This window comes from Gavia stellata, chromosome 9 (genome assembly GCF_030936135.1).
Source record: "Gavia stellata isolate bGavSte3 chromosome 9, bGavSte3.hap2, whole genome shotgun sequence".
In the NCBI taxonomy this organism is placed as follows: Eukaryota; Metazoa; Chordata; class Aves; order Gaviiformes; family Gaviidae; genus Gavia; species Gavia stellata.
In genome coordinates this window covers 21,873,327-21,883,238 of record NC_082602.1, presented here as the reverse complement: position 1 = coordinate 21,883,238, position 9,912 = coordinate 21,873,327, and positions in this window count along the sequence as shown.

Genomic DNA, 9,912 nt, shown 5'->3' with positions numbered 1-9,912 from the left:
TAACGCTAGTAACCGCGACGGCGGCAGGGAAAAGGGAGGGGAAGGGGCCTCAGCACCGCCCGCCACGCCCACACCGCTTCCCAGCTCCGCGACCCCTAGGCCTCAACCACCACCTCCTTCCCGCCTCAAGCGAAAGCCCCGCAACCCACACGGGCTTACCTGAGAGCCTACGCCACGCCGGGCGGGCCCCACCGTGTGAAGAAAGCTCCGCTCCGCTCACCTTTACAGGCAACCACAGCCCCTCACCGGTACAGCATAACCGGTACAGCATAACCGGTACGGCCGCGGCTTCTTTTCAAATTCGACCAATGGCAGTGCGCGGCGCCGCGCGGCCTTCTGGGAGGGCGGACGTTACTGCGGCGAAAGGCTCGACGGGAAGTGTAGTCTTGGTGGGGAGGGTGACGGCGGGGCGGGGCGGGGCCGACCTGCCTGCCTGGCGGCGCCGGAGGAGGTTTTCTCTCAGGTGGTGGCTGCGCTTTGCGATGGGAGTGGGCTACGAGGGGGTGTTTACTGAGACTTCTGCATTACGCGCACCCAGAGCCGTCAGGGTCTGCCCCCTCAGCGGCAGCAGCACCTCAACTGCCATGGGAAGGCGTCCTGGTCTCGCCGGGCCTGCCCCGCGGCCTGCCCTCACCTGCCCGCCTCAACGTCTGCAGTGCTCGGGCTTTGCCTCCCTCAGGTCTGGCAGAAGGATATATGTAAGTTCAAGCTTATCGCTACTCCGGGTGATTACAGTGATGCTGTTTCGACAGGCGTTTTGCAGGCAGAGAAGCAAGCTGAGGCTTTGCAACCTGTATATAAACAGGATAATCACTGTTTGCAAGCTGTGAAAGGGAAGAGGCCAGGTGACCTGCTCAAGCTTCAGATGCCCTATAGCAGAGCAGGGATCAGCAGAATTGGGAAGCTCCTTTTTTATGTTCAGGCTCTGCTTGTCCCTCACCCTGGGTTACAATACTGACAGAGTGACAGCTGTGGAAAACACTTAGTAAGGTATCTTTGCTTAAAACCTTCCCCAGGTGGAAATTATTGTTTAGTACTAGGTTTGCATCATAGGGATTTAATTTCTTAAACAGTAATGAGAGAAATCCTTTGGCTTTCTTTTCAAACCCGTGTCGTAATGCCAAACAGGTTATCCTTTTCTAGAATGTCAGGGTATGGAAATGTACAAAAATGGTAACAAAGATCACCGTAAGTTTCTCTTTAGACTCAGACAGGAATTCTTTGAACTTTAATAAGGAACGTCTACCTGTTTAAAATGGAAATAAAAGGAAAAGTAACTTTAAAGTAGTCAGTAATTGCCAAAACCAAATGTTTATCTTTCATTTGAAGAAAAGAATGCTGGCTAGTGCAAGCAATTCTGTAAAACAATAATTCTACACAGATCCTGTATCAGCTGCTTTGATGAGATTGTCTTTAAGATTAAATCCCATCTTTCTTTAAACAGAGGCTATGTCATATCAGTAAAAAATGTGTACTTGATTTCAGTTTGGATGCAGGCCATGTTGCAAGAGTTGGTCTGTTTTAACAGCAGAAAATGATGCAGCTTTGAATTTGAAATTGTTTGCCAAACAAAACTGAAAAGCTCTTGTAGACATTCTTTAAGACTTAGGCTAGCTTTTAAAATAGTATCTTAGTTTCTATCCTGAACAGAACAGTGAATTCAAACTACTGAATTAACCTAATGCCAAACCATCTTTTTCATACCAGGAGGGAACTGAGAATGGCTCTCAAAGAAAGGGAAAAATTAGCTCCTGGGAGCAAACCTGAAAGTTGTTCTCTTCCACTTGTTGGAAAGGAAAACTGAAGATCTTCTCAGAATATTTTGCAAGGTATATTCCTAAAAAAGTTGGGGGCTATTTCCTGCAGAAAATTGTTCTTGCTAAGTTGGGGCATAATAAAGCTCATGGTACAAGCAATATTTTGGTTTTGTTTGAATATTGGATTTCTGAAACTGTTTTTGTAATACTGCACTTGCTGCATAATTTAAACTAGTATCCCAAAGGACTACCATTAACATACTAAAAGAGCAAACTAAAACACAATCTAACATGTGCTCCTAGCCTCACACAAATCCTGATAAAGAAATCATTAGATCAGCACAACCAACCAGCCTGTTTTGGAGTGGGAGATGATGAAACTCCATCTACGTAAATAACCTTTATGGCTTTACGCCAATATATTTTTCTTAAAGTGGTTTGTGCAAGGACAGCCAGTTGCAACAAAAATACCTGCTGCCAAAACTGTTAACTCAATAGCCCCTGAAATTTGATGATGTTTCTTTTCAAATTCTCTATAACTTGTGGAGCAAGGTTGCCACTTCCCAAGGGGAAGAGATTTTTTATAAATGACTTCTTACAACTCTCACCATTACCCTTGGAAACTTATGCTCCTTATATTTGGGACAGGATTCAAAAGTTGTGGATAGTCTACTCATCTGAGTGATGAGATGACGCCCTATGAGGCAGCATATCTCAGCTAACTTTTACATTGCTGTCAGAAGTAATTAGAGACACAGTCAACACTGCTGGGACTTAGCCCAGCATCCTTCAGCACATCTGAGCAGCAGCCAAAGCGGGACTGGCTTCAGCTTCTTTGTACTCAGCTCACCTTCCCCAGGGAATTTACAAAGTACTTCAGTTTCCCCTCGGCACTCCTGGTTCTGCAGTGCTTCCCCATGCCCTGACAGTGCTGCCTTCCCATCCTGGTTGGAGGCAAAGTCCTTCTTCTGCAGGGTTCCTTTCGAGCCGACTGGCAAGAAAGCTCCCATTCCTTGTCACAGAGGTGTCTTGGAGGAATGTGGTGCGTTGCATTATCTTCTTGGTAGTCTGCCACGTCAGCCTCTCTTCACCCCTATCTTTCAAGGGAGTGCTTGTCATTTATCTTGTTATTTGCACAGTCCTGTGGATGCATTTCACACTTCCTTTCATTTGAACCTATATAGTGGTACCCTCACCGACCCACTCCCAGCAGTGGCCTTCAGGTGACATTATTTCTAATGCATATACAACCGATTTTATGAACTCGTGACTTTGCAGGCTGTTCATTTGCTTATTTTTCTTTACTAATACAGGTATGTTTTCCTTTATGATCTCTTCTAAGCAATGAACTGCTTCTTCAGTCCCACATTTCCCAGTTCATTCACTGCAATTTTTCTATGGCTGACTGACTTTTGATTCTTTACTTATTTGCTTGTTTCCTGCTCCAGACTAGCTTTAAAGGCACAAACTTAAGAGAAAAATGGCTTGGGTTTGTCAGTGTAATTTTTGTGCTTCACTGTGCATACATTCAAGCTTTCTCTTGAACCGAGCGGCACAGAGGCAGTGACCTGCAAGCAAACAAATGTTCGGGTTTGCCAGTTGACTAGCACAGCGTTTCTTCCTTCAGACAGACATCAGTGTACGTCAAATGAATTACGAGAGAGAAGGTGACGCGGCCCAGAGCGTGAGGCTCGCAGCCATGTCCAGAGTTGGCGCCTCGGCCCCGCCGCAAAGGCCCTCCCGGCCCCCCTCTCCCCCCAGCGCTGGCGGATGCCGCCTCGGCGGAGAGTAAGGCCGCAGCCCCCCCTCCGCCGCTCCGACCCCGCCGGGCTCTCGGGCGCGGCCGCGGGCGCCCCCGGGCTCGGGAGGCTTCGCCCCGGGGGCAGGTGACGGCGTCGGGGCCCGGGAGATGGCAGCGGGGCTGGGCGGCCGCGGCCGGGAGCGGGCGGGACCCGGCTCTGCAGGGTTGGGGGCGGCCCTCAGGAGCCCCGCGGCAGTGCGGGGCCGGGCGCCGGAGCCGGCCCCCCGCGGGGTCTCCAGCTGCCGCAGCGAGGCGAGCGGCGACGGGCGGCTAGCCGGGGCGTCGGGGCCCCTTCCTCGGCGGGGCAGGGGCTTTCTGCCAGCGCCCCGGCCTGCAAAGGCTGCGGCTGTTTTGCGGCTAATTTGGTTGACTGAGTAATTGCAGGATTTCGGGTGGATGGGAGGAAGCCGTCATTGGAAGGAGCTTGCAGATGGTCGTGAGGCCACTCCCTTGGGGTGCTCTGGGAGCATAAAATACAGTCTGGAAAATGAATCATAGACTCACCGGCAAAGAGAGGGTTTGAGGAGCACATGCCAGTGTGAGGTAGCCAGACAGAAGCCTGGGGAGGAACGAGGGGATCGCTGATGGGCCTTGATGCTTGTCCTCTGGCCGCTTCCCAGGGCCGGGGCTGGCTGCTCCAACAAGTAAGGTGTTGGGGTTGCTTGTGCGCTGTGGTCATGGTCAAGTATTTGTCCTATAAATGTATGAGCGGTTTTGTCTGACTGATTCATAGTCATGTAGCGAACAGAATCACAGAATCACAGAATCAGTACGGTTGGAAAAGACCTGTAAGATCATCGAGTCCAACCTGGGAAAAAAAAAAAAACAAAACAAAACAAAACAAAAAAAACCACAAAACCCACGCCACACAACAACAACAAGCCACAACCCACCCAACACCACACAGCACCATGCCCATCAAGCTACATCCCACAATGCCACATCCACACGCTCCTTGAATACCTCCAGGGAGGGTGACTCTACCACCTCCCTGGGCAGCCTATTCCAATGTTTCACTACTCTCTCAGTAAAGAACTTTTTCCTAATATCCAGCCTGAACCTCCCCTGGCGCAACTTGAGGCCATTTCCTCTTGTCCTGTCACTAGTCACTTGGGAGAAGAGACCAACACCCACCTCTCTGCAACCCCCTTTCAGGTAGTTGTAGAGAGCGATAAGGTCTCCCCTCAGCCTCCTCTTCTCCAGGCTAAACAACCCCAGCTCCCTCAGCCGCTCCTCATAAGACTTGTGTTCCAGACCCCTCACCAGCTTCGTCGCCCTTCTCTGGACACGCTCCAGCACCTCCATGTCTTTCTTGTAGTGAGGGGCCCAAAACTGAACACGGGATTCGAGGTGCGGCCTCACCAGAGCCGAGTACAGAGGCACGATCACCTCCCTGCTCCTGCTGGCCACACCATTTCTGAATCAAGCCAGGATGCCGTTGGCCTTCTTGGCCACCCGGGCACACTGCTGGCTCATATTCAGCCGGGTGTCGATCAACACCCCCAGGTCCTTTTCTGCGGGGCAGCTTTCCAGCCACTCATCCCCAAGCCTGTAGCATTGCCTGGGGTTGTTGTGGCCAAAGTGTAGAACCCGGCACTTGGCCTTATTGAACTTCATCCGGTTGGCCTCGGCCCATCGATCCAGCCTGTCCAGATCCCTCTGCAGAGCCTTCCTACCCTCAAGCAGATCAACACTCCCTCCCAACTTGGTGTTGTCTGCAAACTCACTGAGGGTGCACTCTATCCCCTCATCCAGATCATCAATGAAGACATTAAACAAGACCGGTCCCAAAACTGAGCCCTGGGGGACTCCGCTTGTGACCGGCCGCCAGCTGGATTTCACCCCATTCACTACAACTCTCTGGGCTCGGCCATCCAGCCAGTTTTTTACCCAGCGAAGAGTGTACCTGTCTAAACCACGGGCCACCAGCTTCTCTAGGAGAATACTGTGGGAGACAGTGTCAAAGAATAGTGTAGTTACTTATCTATGTTTAAGATACATGTTGTGAATAGTAAAACTTGTTTAAGAAATATAGTCAAAAGTTTTCTGTGAAAGCGTATTTATACGAGAGAAGATGACTACTCTTAAATTGTGTGCTGTTTTACTATTTTTAACAACAAGTCTGCATAGATGGCTTTTCCATAGAACTGGTTGCTAAATATAGTTTCTGGGGCATTTGTGATGTGCCCCAGAAAAGTAACTCCATCTCAACCAGACCCAGTACACTGTCTTACTTTGGGTTGTGGTCATGCTGAATCATGTAAACCAGGCATTTTTGATCTACTGGTAATCACATAATTGGAAAACTTGACAGAGAATCCACAAGCAGGAAAACCGATGGTTGGTATTGACTAGGTGTGTAATATTCTTCCTTCCTAGTCAACATTATACTGATGTCTCAGGACATACTGTTAGAAATGGCTCTACAGGTGGAATAATAAATTGAATCCTGTAGTTAGAGAAGTCAATATGAGTTTTGCCACTTTTTTGACATAGCCAGTATCTTGCATCTTAGTTTGCCTCTGTATTTCAAGTCCTTATATCCTTTGGACATAAAAATGGAGTAGTATTGTTGATACAGAAGGACAGATACAGTCCAGGAACACTGGCTACTTCAGAAAATGTTTGTATATATGCTGCTTATATTTCATGAACTGTGTATCGAAAATTTGTTTGGTTCCCTGAAATGCCCCCTCTTTTTACTTTTTTTTGTTTTAATTTCTAAACCTATGCCTAAGTTCTGCAAATATTCGCATAATGTCTTTTTAGCTCCAAGTCTGGGACTAGGCCTGTTGCCACTTTTTGCCATACATGATGTTAATTATTTTCTTTGCAGACACTGTGTTAGCTTGTAACCTCCAGGTTAAGGGCTGGGGATGAATTCCAAATCTTACTAGTAAAACTTTATTTCTCTCCATGTGTTGTTGATTCTTTTTCAATCATCCACAGAGCTGTATAAATACCAAAATGGGTAACCATAATTTAAAGGTAAAATCTCAGGATTGACTTTCCTAAAATGAAACATGTGTTTGAGTTTTGTTTCAATTGAGGTTTCAGAAGTTTTATTTAAGTTCCAGGGTGCTTATGGAAATTCTTCATGGTGTAAGAAATGCAAGCTTTAATCCTTAGAGTTACTTTTTTGAGAATACTGTTTCTTCTTTTATAGTGGTACATAAAATACAGGCTGTAAATAGCAGTCTAATGGTCCCAAAGCCCTCAGAACAGCCCCAGAAAATTTTACCAGAGACATTCTGTTGATCATTACATTCTCAAATGTTGCTCTGTCATCTTACTAGAAACTTAACAAGATAAATAAATTGGAACATCAAGTCAATACATATCTAGAGTAATGCAATTCTGAAATAGGGAAACTGGCCAAGATACCAAGATACATCTAAATATGTATCAGTTATATAGCTGACAGCTGAAGAAACTGAAAGATTTCCATTAAAGGGGTGTGTGTACGCATATATATATGTAAGTTCTGTGTAGAAGCCAGAAGACTGGACACTTCCGTGTCTCAAAAATATAAGGTGCCTCAAAAAGATGTGGTTCAAGAGTAAGAATCTTACTGCTCATGTAACATGGGCTAAATCCCAGGAGCAGGATATGTTACAGTGTAGCCATTACAGTATTTCCGTGTAGTATTACTCATCTTTCTGGCTCTGACACCCAAGACAGAGCTTCTTTTATTCTTGGCAAGTGTCAACTGTCTGTCTTGACCTTAGAAACTAGTGTTGTTCTCTGACATTATGTACCGTTCCTCGGAATGTCATCATGGCTTTGGGCACTCGGGGCTTCTACTTGAACTCATGTGAAGATGTGACTGGAATGAGATAGTCACACCACGGACCTTCAGATATTTTAACCTGAGCTTCCTGTAGAGACAGTGAAGAGAAATGCTCAGAATAGTTTCAGGCCTAAGTTAAATTCTTGTTCTGGAAGTGCAGTTATGCCACATGGTACAGCTAAGCAATATAACCATAACCCAGATTGCCCTCTGGAAGAACCTTGCTTTCTTCGCTAGCCTCTTAGTTTAGATATCAAAATTAATGTCTAGTATTGGGTGACAGTTTTCCTACAGCATGATAAAAGGGCAAGGAATGAGCATTTAGAAAAGAAATTTCTTAACCAGTGACTTATCTTTAAAGGACTTGAAAATAATGGCTCTTTGACAATAGCAAATGGCCCAGGGCATTTCCTGTCTTGGTCTGAGCCTGTCTCTTCTTTTTCTTTTTAAGCTTGTATTTTATTAGTATTTCAGGCTGGGCATTGCCCATCCTGTAGGAAGAACAGAAGGCAGGGAGTTTAATACATGGTATACATCAGCCCTGCATAGAATCAAGTCATACTTCTGAAAAGAAGGCCCCGCATTTGTGCCATGCAATCAGTCTACAGTTCTTTTTGAAGTCCTTGAACAGAAACACAGTGTTCTTCCCTGAAAGCAGATGAAAGATGGTGAAAACTCATGAAGTCTCAGTTGCTTCTCAAAGACTGGATTAATGAGCACCTAATCTTTTAAACACACTCTTATACCATTATTTTCAGCCAAATCGGCAAGTAGATCTACGTGGCCAAACAGGTGCTGGGACAGTAGAAGAGCAAGCAGAAATGCTGGTGGGACAAAAGGGCAGGGCTGCTTCTCTTCTGTTAGGCAGTCTTAGCTCGGCTAAATGGCTTGTGAAGTTTGCATCAGCAAAGAGTCAAATATACATGTGGCTGGCTGGATTGCAGCCTTTGGGCATATCCAGACTTGCAGAGTTAGAGTATTTCCAAACATAGTTCAACATACAGTTCTTATTTGATGCTGCCCTGCCTGATGTTGTCACAACATGCTGCAGCCAAGGATAAGCAGAGTTTTGAAACAGGCCAGGCTTCCTTACTGGAAGTTTGCTCACAGCTGAAATCTGAAGAAACTAAAAGGTTTCCACTGAAATAATGAGTGTTACCAAGCACTGGCTGATCTGACCCTCTGTGGTCAGAATAAACTCCATTTTGCAAAAATTGAGATGTAAACAGCAAAATTCCATTGTTAGTAATTTAGTTTTGTGCATCTGAATTTCCCTTTGCTGTTTCAAAAGATTATAGGATCTGACTGCATTTTCAATCAGGTGCTTTTGTATAGTGTTGCCAAGTACTGTCATGCTACCATGCTTCATCATATATGTGTGTGCACTGATGAATACACACACATTTATAAAGCACCATAAGATCTTTCTGGGTGAACGGCATTATAAAATGAAGGTAATTATTCCAACAATCCAAATATTCTATACAAAGCAGATTTTGGCATTGTGAAAAGAACCAAAACATGCAACAATTTAGGGGTAAGGAATCCTTTTATTTTAAGGATAATGTTAGTATAAAGTTAGAAATGAGTCATTCTCTAACTCATTTCTAACTGGGTGACTCACGCTCTTGGCAAATTAATTATCCAAGACAAGTGACTCAGAAATAGATGCTATAGTTTTATTATTGTTTTAATCAGATAGCTGCTGCTGTTACAAATAAACATGAGGCTTGATTTCAGGTATAACAAATGTAGCTATACCCTGCAAATTACGCCACAGTACTGCTTGAGGATGTGTTACACGTGCCAAATTTTTTTTATCTGCTGTTTTGTTTTCAGTTTCAGGTGGATGGTGTAGCTAGCTGCTGGGTGTCTAAAGCAGCCATGGCCACCAAGAATCTCCGCAGTGAACTTGGCCAAGGAAAATCTGATGTGTTAGGTATTTCTTTCCATCAAGGAACTGTGATGTATTAAAGCCTCATCACAGGAACATTCTTATGAATGCACTTTTCACCTCAGAATTCTTAATAAATTGTTTGATGAATATGATGAATATTATTGAGAACATTGGTATGGGGATGATGGGAAGATCCGTGCCATCTTTGCTTGGGATGGATATAGTACTGTATTGTTAGCTGTAACCCTGTAACCCTCTCTCTCTTTTGTTTCTTTTTCTCTCCCTGCCCTCCCCCCTCCTCCTTGGCTGCAGTTTGTAAGGTGGTATCACAATGCAGGTCTGATCTGATGAAACCACAACTCATGCCGATGCCTGCCTATGATGGGAAGAGAACACAGACCACAAACTTGGGATTGCTGGCCTCTTATTAGGCAAGTCTGTTGCTCATCTTCCCCTTTTCCCCACCGAGTTCCCTTTGTTCTTGTCCCTCCTCTGTATCGTTAACTCATATTGAAGTTCAGTGCCACTGATTGCTGGGAACCCAGTTTCATTTGGCTATACATACACACTTCCCTAAAGAAGTCAGATATTACCTTCATGTTGGACATTCATCATGCAATGAAAATATGGAACACAATTTTGTTGTAATAGTTCTGAATGATTTTCA